Source organism: Myotis daubentonii, chromosome 3 (assembly GCF_963259705.1).
Source record: "Myotis daubentonii chromosome 3, mMyoDau2.1, whole genome shotgun sequence".
NCBI lineage: Eukaryota > Metazoa > Chordata > Mammalia > Chiroptera > Vespertilionidae > Myotis > Myotis daubentonii.
The window spans coordinates 171,164,042-171,176,786 of record NC_081842.1 but is presented as its reverse complement, the minus strand read 5'-3'; the positions used below and the strand labels follow the sequence as shown (position 1 = coordinate 171,176,786).

Sequence of the window (12,745 nt, the reverse complement as noted above, 5' to 3'; positions counted from 1 at the left end):
GCTCAACTACTGAGCCACGCTGGCTGGGCTCAATGTATGTTCTTAGTTCAAATTCTTTTGAATAGAAAAAGCTAAAATAAGAACTAAAATCCACTCTAGCTCTAGAAAAAGGCAGTGATGGGAGAAGTAAGGTGGTGAATGCAAATTATAAGGATGCACATACCTCATGGCATATGGGGCAGGAGGTATGGGCAGTTGAACTTCAGTGACTTGGAATCAGGCATTGAACCCTGGAGCTAAGACTCCTGACTCTCTCCCCCAGCGGGTCTCCTAGACCCACGCTGTCCGCTGGGACTGGCTGTGGTGAAGGAAATGCTCCGTAACTGTGTCGCACAGCTGAGGAGCTGAAATGGTAATTTCTAATGTTATCCAAATAAAAGAACTCGAATTTAAACAGGGTAACTTAAATCAATCAGTTGATTAAGTTATTTAAATAGAATTAAATGGTCACATGTGGCTACTGCATTATACAGCATGGTTCTAGACTTTGCTTCTCTCTCTCTTTGTCTCTCTCTCTCTGTCTTTCACTCTTTTGCTCTCTCTCCCACCCCCGCCCCATCCTCTGCACCCTCCACACATGGCCCACCACAGTTACTAGCTCCACTTTGCCTCGTCGCCTTGCCCAGGGCCCACTTTAGACTATCAGCCTCTGCTTCTAGTTCCAAATCTCAGGGGAGAAATTTGACTGCACTCATCTGTTCATGCTGAGTTGCAACATCAAGGCCATTCCATGTAGGAAACCCTTTGGGTCGGGGTTCATCCTGGACCATCAGGCCATGGCATCTTATACTCGTTCAACAGGCTGGGTGGGGGTTCCCCAGAAGGCGCTGCGGGGGCCAGGCGGCTCTGGCACTCTGAGCCTTTTATGCGAGCGTAGCAGTGATTGGTGGTGGGTGCCCATGTCTCCGCCTGGCCCAGGAACCGAGGAGCTAGGACAGGAAGTATGACCACACCTTTCCCGGGCTTCTGGGTGATTCAGGCCGTTTGGGATGAAAGCCCTAAGGGCCTGCGTCAAGGAGTGAATCCGGGAGGAAGCATATAAAGTGTGATGTGCCCTTCTGGTCCACATCCAACCTCATGCAACAAACACTGAACACTTGAAAATAACTAGGTTTGGAAAAGGGTGTTTTAATTTCCATTAGATTCCTGAAAGCACAGAGACGCAGCTGAACACTGGCGACAGAGAGCCATGGCCGGTGGGGACTCTGAGTCGTTGGGAACTCTTGGCTTTGCCCCATTAATTGGGCTTGACAGGCCTTCTCGGTCAAGCAACTGACCATGGCCGGCCAACAGCTGCTCCGTCTGGCCTTTGTTTTTAGGCCTTTTAATTGATTTGTCCGATTCTTTGAAGACATGGAATCAATGGGTTGTTTAACTTATTAATCAAACATCAAATATTATTAAAGGGACAGCTGCAAGCCCCATACTGTGGTGGGCTTTGTGGAAAGTATACAAATAGGACCCTCATTGACATCTGGGCGTATTAACTCCTACCTCTCAGGGTTGTCACGAGGAATTGGAGACTGCAAAGAAAGACAGCACAGGTGGGGTTAGAGCGGGAAGGAGCTGTGTTCTTCATCCCGGCTTCCTGCCGGCTCCCCTGGCCCAGATCTGCCCTCCAGGCAGCAGCCAGAGACGCTGGTCATGTCAACAGGCACCGCGGTGACTGTGCTGCTGAAGCCTCTGATGACTTCCCATGGTGCTTAGGGTAAAACCGAGCTCTGACCTGCAAGACGCCCTGCTCTGGCTGCACCCCCTTCCCTGAGCCCCTCTCCTGCGGCTCTCTGTGCACCCCACTCCGGCCACACGGGCTTCTCACCACCTCCACACTCAGCTCAACCTCACCTTTTGGCCTTTGCACCGGCAGGTCCCTCCCTCCTAGCATGTTCTTCTCCTGGAGATTTTTGCATGGCCGCCTCTGGTTATTCACAACACACCCTCAGATAGGCTTTCTGGGTCATCCAGTTTAAAGTGTCTCCCTGTCACTCTCGATCGTACTCGCTTTGTTTTCATTGTAGTATTTATCATTCGCTTTAGGTGGCGGTTCGTCTTCCCCAATCAGACTAGCCCGTCCAGTAAAAGAAGTCGTTCACGTGGGACTTTGCCTTGTTCATCTTTTGAATTCGCAGCTCCTAGGCCCGTCCAGGCACAGCTTCTGGGTCCTCAGCTGCTGTTGGTGAGTAAGTGGCTGACTTAGAGGATGCACTCAGGGTACAGAGGAGCAGTTCTGCAAAGATCCAGGGTTGAGTGTAATTGTTTGATGTAGATTTAAATTTTAAGAAAAGAAAACCAAGGAACTAAGCCTCTAGTTTGTGGAGTGAGGGTTTTGGGTCTTTCTGGGCCTCAGTTTCCTCTGCTGTACATGGCGATTACCCCATCACCAACCGAAAGTAACCATTCAGAAGTGGGCCTGGTCCATTTGTTAAAAATGCTCGAAAAGACTAAACCCAGATGGAGCATGAATCCACGGCAGCCTCCGCCATGATCTTGAGTATCTAGCTGCGCCCTGACCTGCAGCATTTGGATGTTTCTCAGGCTCCTCCACTGAGCATGCTCCACTGAGCATGTCTGGACTGAGGTCAGCATCTTCCAGGTTCTTCCTCAAACCCTCTCTTCCTCCCCTTCCCTGCCTTCATGGCTGGCCCGGTCCTCCTTCCAGGCTCATAGCCAGAACCCTGGGCCTAACTCTCAACTCTCTTCTCCCTCTGCCTTCATGTTGAATCAGCTGATCCCACCTCCTGTCATTTAAGTCTGCTCAAATCTGTCATCTTGTCTCCATCCCCACTGCCCCTGCCATAGTCCAGGCCCCTTTTATTTTTTTTTTAACATGTATTTTTATTAATTTCAGAAAGGGAGGGAGAGGGAGAGAGAGATAGAAACATCAATGATGAGAGAGAAGCATTGATTGGCTGACTCCTGCACGCTCCCCACTGGGGATCGAGCCTACAACTTGGGCATGTGCCCTTGACCGGAATTGAACCTGGGACCCTTTAGTCCAAAAGTTGACACTCTATCTACTGAGCCAAACCGGCTAGGGCCCCCTTTTGTTTCTTGCTCAGATTACTGAGACTGCCTCCTCACAGGTCTCCTTGACTCCATTCTTTCTGATCTCCAATCATTCTCCACACCACAAATACCATCAGTTAAAAATCATCTTTCCTTTAGTCGTTCCCCATTGCCCTGGAATGAAAATCCGAACTCCTTACTGTGGTCTGCGAGGCCTTTACATCGCTCACTTCACTGGCCTCACTTCTGCGACTTCCTTCTCCCGCTCCCTCCTCAACTTCTTTCTGTCCCCCAGCCCTGTGCCTGCATCTTCAGTGCTGGTGTCTCTGCCCAGCCCTGTGTCTGCATCTTCAGTGCTGGTGTCTATGCTGTTCTCTGTGCCCAGAACATCCAGCCTTCGCTTTGCCTGGGTGCCCAATGGTGCCTTCAGCCTTGCATATGTGTCGGGACTTCAGTTCCTCAGGTTGGAGACAGGTGTCCCTCCTTAGCACACCATAATAATTGTTATTATTAGAACTACTACTTCAGCATATTAATGAGATTAAGAGGGGCATTGGAATATTATATGGCGGCTTGGAGCTCAAACAAGATAGAAGTATATTTCTCTTTTTTGTTAATCCTCTCCTGAGGATATTTTCCCATTGCTTCTTAGAGAGTGTAGAAGGGATGGGGAGAGACAGAGAGAAAGAAACATGAATGTGAGAGAGACACATCCACTGGTTGACTTCCACATGCGCCCTGACTGGGGCTGGGGATCGAGCCTGAAACCGAGGTACATGCCCTTGACCAGAATCAAACCCATGATCCTTCAGTCCAAGGGCCGACGCTCTATCCACTGAGCCAAACCGGCCACAGCAGAAGTATATTTCTTTCTCATTGAATAAACTAGAAGTTGGGGGATAGACAGCAGGTCACATCTCCTGCTGTCTTGTTGCTTCACCATCAGGTGTGGCTCCTGCTGGCATGGTCCCAGATGACTCACTACCACATCTGACAACCCAGCCATCCAGCGAGGATGGTGATTCCTATGGACTGAATGTTTGTAAACCGCCCGCCGCCCCTCAAATTCATATGTTGAAACTCTAGTCCCCAGTGTGGTAGTTGTTGCAGATGAGGCCTTTGGGAGGTAATTAGATCATGAGAGAAGAGTCCTCATGATAAGATTAGTGCCCTTATAAGAAGAGACACAAGAGAGCTTCCTTTATTTCTCTCCCTCCATCTCCCTTCTTTCCTCCTTCCTCCTCCCCCATCCCTCTCCTCCCCTTCCCTCAACCTCCCTCCTACACACACACACACACACACACACACACACACACCTACACCTGCTACGTAACCAGACAATGAGAAGATGGCTTGCTAGCTATAAACCAGGAAGAGAGCCTTCACCAAGAACCAGACCAAACCCTGGTCCCTTACTTCCAGGCTCCAGAGCTGTGGGAAAGATGTGTTGAAGCGAACCAGTCGACAGTATTCTCTTCCGGCAGCCAGAGATGACTAAGGCAGCGGTAGAAGGGGAAGCAGAGAGAGGAAGCCCCGCCCCGCTGGAGATCATTATACACTTACAACAGAGGGTGGGGAGCAGAGGGCCACGTGCCAGATTTACAGAGCTCTCTGCTGAGAACGTGCCTTTTCTTGTCTGACCCAGTCAACAACCTTGGGGGGTTGCAGGGGAGACTCCCATTTTTAAGCAAATGATGTTTTTACCAACAAGTCAACTTCGCAAATCTGAGACATAATATGAAGGCCAGCCAGCCTGGCCCACCATGTGATGGCAGCTCTTTTCCAAAAAATCTTCATGTGATGTGCACATGGCTTTTGTGTTTGGTCACAAACACAGCCGGGAATGTCAGCACTCCCTGTTCTTGTGTCGCTATTATTTTAAGTTTAGATTTATGATGATCAAAGTGATATGTGCATGGAGAGTCAGAAAGTACTGCGTGCTTTGACACAAAGGATGCTAGTTACCTCCCTGCTCCCCACTCTTTCCCCAACCCCACATGATGCAATTTCCCAAGGTCCAGACTTGGAACCCCTTGTAACATGTGAGCAGACTTTTTTGTTACTCACTTGCATATCTCTCCATAACATGCTTATCCTGCTACTTTGAGATTTCTCGGTTTTAGGCATTATCTATTGGCGGCCCACCATTAGAACATGAGGATTTAGCGTTGCCATCGACTCACCACCCCACCTACAACACTCTTACAGACACATTTCCCCTGTTCTCCCATCTATGCCCTGTCAGTGTTTTCACAGCTGTGCCATCTAGCATTATTTTCCTGCATAATTATTTTTTATTTCCCCTGGAAGTATCTTCTTATGTTTTAAGCATGCTTGATTTTCTGGGTACTTATCTCTCATTCAACCTCAAACCTGTCTGCAGTTGCGTAAAATGTTTTCTAAATATTTTCAAACACACTTGGCATGTTATCAATTTCATCTTTTCAGAGCAACCTCTTTGGGCCTTCCCACTGGCTCTGACCTGGACAGGTGGCATCTGGGCCTGGTGTCCAGCTGTCGTCGCGGGACCCGTCCCCGTCAGCCTGGGCCTTTCTTGCACCTCTCTCTCTCAGGCTGGAACTTCTTACTTCTGGGCCACATGTTTTCCTCTTTCTTAGGCCACTCTTCATTTTGGAGCGTGGGAAAGAGGACATGGGAGGAGGATTTTTGTTTGTTTTGATCATATGTGCACCGTTTAACCTCCCATCTTCAACAGGGATTCTTAGTTTCATGTCAGAGATGATGCAATTGAAGTTCAGGAATATTAAGCAACTTGGAAGTTGTCGTTTCTCTATCAGAGCACCCGTCACACTGTTTTCTTATCTATTTTCCCTTCTGAGTTATAAGCTGCCTTAGGAGAAGGGCCAAATCCATCTTGTTCCCTTTTGTATGTCCAGTGGCAGGTCCATCCTAGGCATTCAACTACCGTTTTTGTTTTTAATATATTTTTATTGATTTCAGAGAGCAAGGGAGGGAGGGAGATAGAGATAGAGAGAGAGAGAGAGATCAATGATGAAGAAAGAATCATTGATCACTGCCTCTGGCACGCCCACCCCTCCCTCCCCTCACTGGGGACTGAGCCTGCAATCCTGGCATGTGCCCTAAGCAGGACTTGAACTGAAACCTCCTGGGTCATAGGTTGACATTCAACCACTGAGCCACACTGGCCAGACCAACTAATGTTTCTTAAGTGAATTGCTGGGTCTGATTTGGGAGGGTATCATTTCTTACATCTCAGCAATATGCATTGTGCTTCTAACTCCTCAAACCCAAATAATCTGCCCTTGTTGTAATTGTGCCCCTCCCCCCTCACCCCTTCAAGCTTGTTGTCATCTCAGGAGAAAGATAGACATCTTGTCTGCATCTGAAAGAGCTGGAAATATTTCCAGGAGAAGGTCTTGCCCATGCTTCATTCCTGAATCAGGGAACATTCTTCCAAAGTTTATTTGCACGAGATATACAATAGTGTAATCTCAAAATATGTTTTTCCTAAAAGAAAGGCTTACTCAAGCAGAGGCAATGCTATAGTTATGCCATTTTTTTTCCTGTTTTTAGGATACCTCATGGAAACTTGATAGAACAAAGGAATTATTTTTGTTAGGCTAACTCTGTGTGTCGGGTACTGTATGTTTGCTGCCCAGTAAGTCCGAAGATCTCAACTTGGGGAAAAAATAACATTCTCTGATTAATGTTAAAAACAACCTGAAACAGATCCCTCCAGCTGGGTGACTGCATTATGTAAAAACGTAATGTAACAAACACGGCCCCAGTGCCCTCCCCACCACCCAAACCTACCGCAGCTAAAAATAGCCCTGGGTCTTTCTCTGCGGCTCCAAAACAGGAACACCGTAACCTGTTTGCCTTGTTGGAGGTGCTGCACAGGGATCCGGCCCTTCTCGCGTCCTGGCTCTCACATGTGTAAGCACATTCTCATCAGCCAATTACAGATCCCACAGGCCCAACAAGAGGTGGTGAATTCTGCAGAAACATGGCTGCCCGGGGCCCCTAAACAGTGCATTGCTCTCCCTTGGCTCGGGTGAGAATAGCCACCCTAACCACCCACCACACAGAGGAGGCTGCTGTACCGTTTGCCAGGCAAGACAGGTACTCTATGTGTATTAACCCTTTTAATCCTTCCCATCCATGGGGATAAGTCATATTATTATCGCCACTTTATAGACAAAAGAACTGAGGCCTCAGGAGATAAAGAAACTTGCCTGCTCACCCAAGATGGTATAGGAGTCATGTCTACACCCAGCTGGGTTTGGCTAATGAGCATCATACCAGGTGGCCTCATCCGTGCTCCCATAATGCCACAGCCACTCAGAAGTAGAGGGAGATGAAGGACTGCCTTCCCTCTGCAGCCTAACTCTAATTGCTATTGGCCCGTGAAGATAAAGGCAGAAACTATAGCCTCTCTGAGCTGGGAGGGCCTCTGAGGATCTTCTCTTCCACAGCAGATCTGACTCGTTCTCATCCAACTCTGGGGAAATCATAGGCTTTGGAGTTTGCCAGTTTTCATGTCTTAACTCTCCCCCTTCACGAATTGTGTAACTTTAGACAACACTGGTACTGATAACGACGAATAGGTAATGAGTGTACTCCATGTGTCGGGCACTGGCTGAAGGATTCTAGGTGCACTCTCTCCTGTGGCCCTTACCACGAACACTGAAGCATGTCTGTCATTTTACAGCCGAGGGCCCTGGAGCTGGAGGAGGTGGAATAGGGGGGCCGGGTGAGTGTGGTGGTCAAAAGCACAGGCTATGGGATTAAACATTCCTGATTTAGGTCTTGCTTCCAATTCTGTGACCCTGGGCCAGCTACTTAGCCTCTCTGAACCTGTTTCTCCATAAGTAAACAGGTGTATAATGATAGGTACCCTGCATGGTTGTTGTGAGGATCAGACAGCCTTTTGTGATAGGTTCTATGTAATAGTTCCTTGACTTGTTTTAAAAAATATATTTTATTGATTTTTTACAGAGAGGAAGGAAGAGGGATAGAGAGTTGGAAACATCGATGAGCGAGAAACATTGATCAGTTGCCTCCTGCACACCCCCTACTGGGGATGTGCCTGCAACCAAGGTACATACCCTTGACCGGAATCGAACCCGGGACTCTTCAGTCTGCAGGCCGATGCTCTAGCCACTGAGCCAAACCGGTTAGGGCAGTTCCTTGACTTTTATGCCTTTCCAGAAAACCCAATACATTCTTAGCCCTAATTATTTGAAATGCATTTTTATATTTTAACTGAAAAATTGTTCTCTTAATTACTCATGCTTCCTCTCACGGTACACCTAGCTACAGGGACAGATTCCTGACTTTGGAATGTGGAACACAGTTTATAGTCCATCCGTTCATTCATTAAGTAAGCTTTTGAGTACTAGGTCCTCTTCTAGGCTAGTGAACAGGAAAAATATAGGTTATAATCTAGAGTGTGTATGTAGTGGAGGTGGGGGAGGGAGGTAGACAGACACTAAGTAAACAAATAAATATAAAAATGACGAGTGGTGTTTTTCTTCTTCGCCAGCTATGAAGAATACATAATAAGATAGTGTGATGGCAAATGCATGTGTGTGATGGTGATGGTGGTGGGGTGATTGCTTAGGTTGGAGGACAAGGAAACACCTCTTTCTAAGGTTGCCACACTGCAGCTCGGTTTAAAACGGTACTTGAGTTGTGGGCTTGAACCACCAAGTGGGAGAATAAATATAGAAAAGAGCTCCAATATTTAAAGCCAGGGAGGAGAGAGCCAGCCAACAAAATGAAGACTTTGGTGTCACAGAAACAAGAGGGGGAAAAAAAGTCCTTCAGGAAGGAGGGTCTGGCAAACTGTGCGATATTCCTGCAAAGTTCCAGCAGGAACAGCAAAGAAACCATTGGGTCCAGTCGTCCGGAGGTCACGGCCACTGGGCCAAGAGCCATCTCCCTGAGTCATCTCAGAGGGAGGGGAGACAGAGCTCAGAGGGAGGGAGTGGAAAAGAGAATAGGAGGTAGGGGAGGGCAGATGGCAACTATAGATAACCACTTCTAAGAGGTTTTGCAGTAAAATAGGGTAGAGCTTCAGGCCCATATCAGGAGGGGAATGTGGGGCTAAGAAAAGTTTGTTTAGTTTTGCTTTTCTGTTTGAGAACCTTGACACTCTGAGGAGGAGGAGGGAGGGCAAATAGAGTGATCCAGTAGGAAGGAAGGAATTAATGCAGGAAAGAAAAGAGATGCTTAGAGAAGTGCTGCCCAAGCTAAGGCAAAGGGGACTCTATCTGGGCATCCTGAGATGGGAGCAGGGAGGTGCCCCCCGGTGAAGTTATGGTGGAAGTTTCATTAGAGAGATGTGGCAGTTTCTATGGGTTGTGTCTCTGTCTGCTAAGAGTGAGGGGAGGAGCAAGGTGGGAAGTTCGAGGAGAGAGAGAGGTGAGCAGTAGTTTTGGAGCGAGTGGGAAGTGGAGATAATGGAGAAGTACGTGCCAGGCCATGGAGAGTGCCCACTTGAGATTTGTGCCCGTCAAGATAAAAGGAATCCCATCATCAGAATCAGTGGATTCTGCAGGAAGGCGCAGCTGTGCGGGTGCAGTGGTGGGAGGTTGGAGCCTGGGGGGGAGGGGGGAGGTTGTCGGAGGGAGTTTGCGGGGGAGTGACCCTGAGAAAGAACTGTGAACCTGAGCGGAGGGAGATGAGAGTGAGGTGACTGGTGAGAAAGTGCTGGGTTCACAGTCACTGAAGGTTCCTCTGAGGCTGAAAACTTACTGGACTGGAGGACCAGAGGGAGTGCGCTGCGCGCACAGAGACCGGGGTCTGTGGGATTGAAGTTTCCGAGGGGCTGCATTTAGTGTGGTGAACAGCTTGAAAGGATCTGACAAGGAAGAAGACAGCTAGGTAGGAAGGAGGAAAGGCCATCAGTGTGAGAATAAGCAGCCTCTGGTATTGGATGGATAAGCCATCTGAATTGTGAAGTCACCAAGAAGGGTGGCCTAAATAAAATATATAATGGAAAAATTTCGTTACGAAAAGAACGGTGGTGCCCTGGCCCGTGTGCTTCAGTTGCCCCAAAAGGTTGCTGCTTGAATCGGTCAGGGGACATGCCCGGGTTGCAGCTCAGTCTCCAGTAGGGGGCGTGCAGGAGGCAGCCAATCAAGGTTCCCCTCTCACCTTGGCGCTTCTCTTCCTGTCTCTTTAAAAAAAATCATTAAAAATATTTAAAAAAAAGAATGGTGGTGATTAATGAACAACATAAACTGATGAACAAAAACAGATCCAGAGACAGAAGCATCGATCAGACCCTCAAACCTCAGAGGGAAGGTAGGGGAGGGTGGGGGTAAGGGGGAGAGATCAACCAAAGGGCTTGTATGCATGCATATAGGCCTAACTAATGGACATAGACAACAGGGGGGTGAGGGCATGTGTGGGGGATAGGGGGTAATGTGGAGATAAGGACACATATGTAATAATTAATAAAAAAATTTTTAAAAATGGTGGCGATTGAAGGAAACAAGAGGATGCTAAATTCATTAGTGGGAGGGGTGACAGGGTGGGCAGCCATCAGGAAGGCGTGGGACAAAGTCTGATGAAATAAACTTCAGGGGAAGGCGGGTGACGGAGAAGGGAGTAAAATGGTTTGGAAGTGGCCATGGGAAGCAAGGCACACAGCCAGCCCGGCATGATGGGAGAAAAAAGTGCCAAACTGCTTTCAGGTAGCATTCCTTCCTCCTCAGCCTTCCCTCTGAGTCGGCCACAGCATTGAACTGAACCCGGCCGTATTGTTTTTTTTGTTGTTGTTTTGTTCTGTTCTCTGTTCTTCTGATATCTTAGGCAGTACAGAGATTCTGGTTCAGGACAATCTGGGCTCAAATCCCGGCTCTGCCACTTGCTAGCTCTGTGAACTTGGGCACATTATTTAACTGCTCTGAGCTTAGTGTTCGCATCTGCAAGATGGAGCAAATAATAATACCTACCTGGGAGGGTGGTAGACATGCAAAAGTACTTAGATCTCTGTTTTGTGGGTTGTAATAATTATTCCTTATGCGTGCCATTCCCTTGGCCTGGAATACACCATCCTTGCTGGCCCCACCCCAACTCTTTCCTCCACCCACCCACCTACCTTCAAGTGTTACCTGAGACCTTACTTCGCACTGAAAGCTTTCATTGGCCACATTGGTCTCGGGGTCACAGGCTCCACACTGGACGCTTGGAGCTGCCAGCCGTGCCACGCTGCCTCTGTGACCCGGTTTGACGAAGCTGGCTGGCTCTGTGCCACTCTCTCCTCAGGGCCTGCCATTCTTCTGCCTGGCACACAGTGGGTGTACACAAATGTTTGTCGAATGGTAGGATAAAGGAGACTCCTCCAGAGGGAGAGGTCGTGGGGCCCCGGTTGAAGGGTACGTTGCCTGCAGACATTTGTGGAGGACATGTAACAAGGCATCTTGGCTCAGATCTGGGTAAGTCAGCCCCCTGCATACTTGCTCATGTAGAGAGACTTCTGGGACTTTTATTGCTCTTTCTCTTTTCAAAATTGGAAAAAGAATAGTTTAGAAAAGACAATATTTCCCCCTCCTCAATTTAAAAATTGGTGCTTTCAAACTCTTCTTCCAGCTCAAAGGTTTATAAGCTCAGCAGTACCCAGCCTTCCAGTGTGGGGCCCCGAGGGATAGCGTTGGTTCCTCCAGGATCTAGTGATTCAAGGATTGACAAAAGGTTTCTATGAAGTCAGTAACACAACCCAAATGAATGTTATTCATCTATAAGCTTACAGAATATGGTGTGTGCATGTGAGAAACATTATTGTTTCAGTCCCTGGGCAATGCTTGGTGTGGCTGTGGATTTGGTTCTGCCTGCAATACCCTGAGATAGCAAAGGGTGGGTAGCCCCCGGGCTGGGAGCCAGGGTTGGGGCCTACCCCGAGTTTCTAAAAACTGAAGTTCTCTGTTCGCCAAAGGAGGAACGAAGGCCCCAGGCTGATGGCAAAGGCCTGGCGGTGGGAATGCCCAGGCTGATGGCAGAGGCCTGGCGGTGGGAATGCCCAGGCTGATGGCAGAGGCCTGGCGGTGGGAATGAGGCTGCCTCTGAAATTTTGCCTCAGACTGAGCAATCCACCTTGGCCTCTGACACTGTGGAGTGCTGCCTGCCACCCTGGCAGCAGCGTGTTGGGACAGGTATGGAGGAGACCAGAAGCCCTGCAGCCAAAGCGCAGACAGGCAGCGTCTGGGCCGGTGTCAGGCTGCTGTTGCTGGGAGGGAGAGCTTGAAGGCGAAGCATGGACGAAGGAGCAGCCCCTAGGATGCAGAGTCTAACGGTCTCTTACTCAGGGCCTGAGACAGCCTGTCTGTCTAACAGCCATCAGTTTCTTTCCATAAGTATCAGCGGCCTCCAGCGATCAGAGGTGGATGGGGACCATTTGGGGCGTACATCCGACCCCCTCACCGAGCTACCTGCGGATGTGCTATTACTTACAAAAGCGGATCTTAGACCAAATCCTGCCAGAGTTGTATTTATTAGCAAGTTAGGCACAAACCCATAATCAGTTCTAAGAGGGAGGGGCAGGAAGGGGCAATCTCAAAAGCACCCTGGATGAAAGATTCACTCCAAGATAGACCAACCCCTCACAAGGACAGGCAGGCATGCAAGTCCTGCTGGAAGAGAACGGCTCCAAGGTCCATGTGGCCAAATTGGCTGATTTTTCTACCTCCTTCTGTAAGCAAGTTGAGCTGTACAGTCTTTCTGGCTAAGCTACCTGGAATGTGGCTCTTTC

General features: G+C 48.7%; 1 long non-coding RNA gene across 1 annotated transcript; it reads right to left on the bottom strand.

The window, feature by feature from the left end:
* Positions 1–763: 763 nt before the first annotated feature.
* On the bottom strand, positions 764–4,494 carry LOC132230961 (uncharacterized). Its single transcript, XR_009451959.1, has 3 exons — positions 4,329–4,494; positions 3,207–3,489; positions 764–2,170 (listed from the first exon to the last, which is right to left on the bottom strand). It is a non-coding gene; the product is annotated as an uncharacterized LOC132230961 (long non-coding RNA).
* Positions 4,495–12,745: the final 8,251 nt, after the last annotated feature.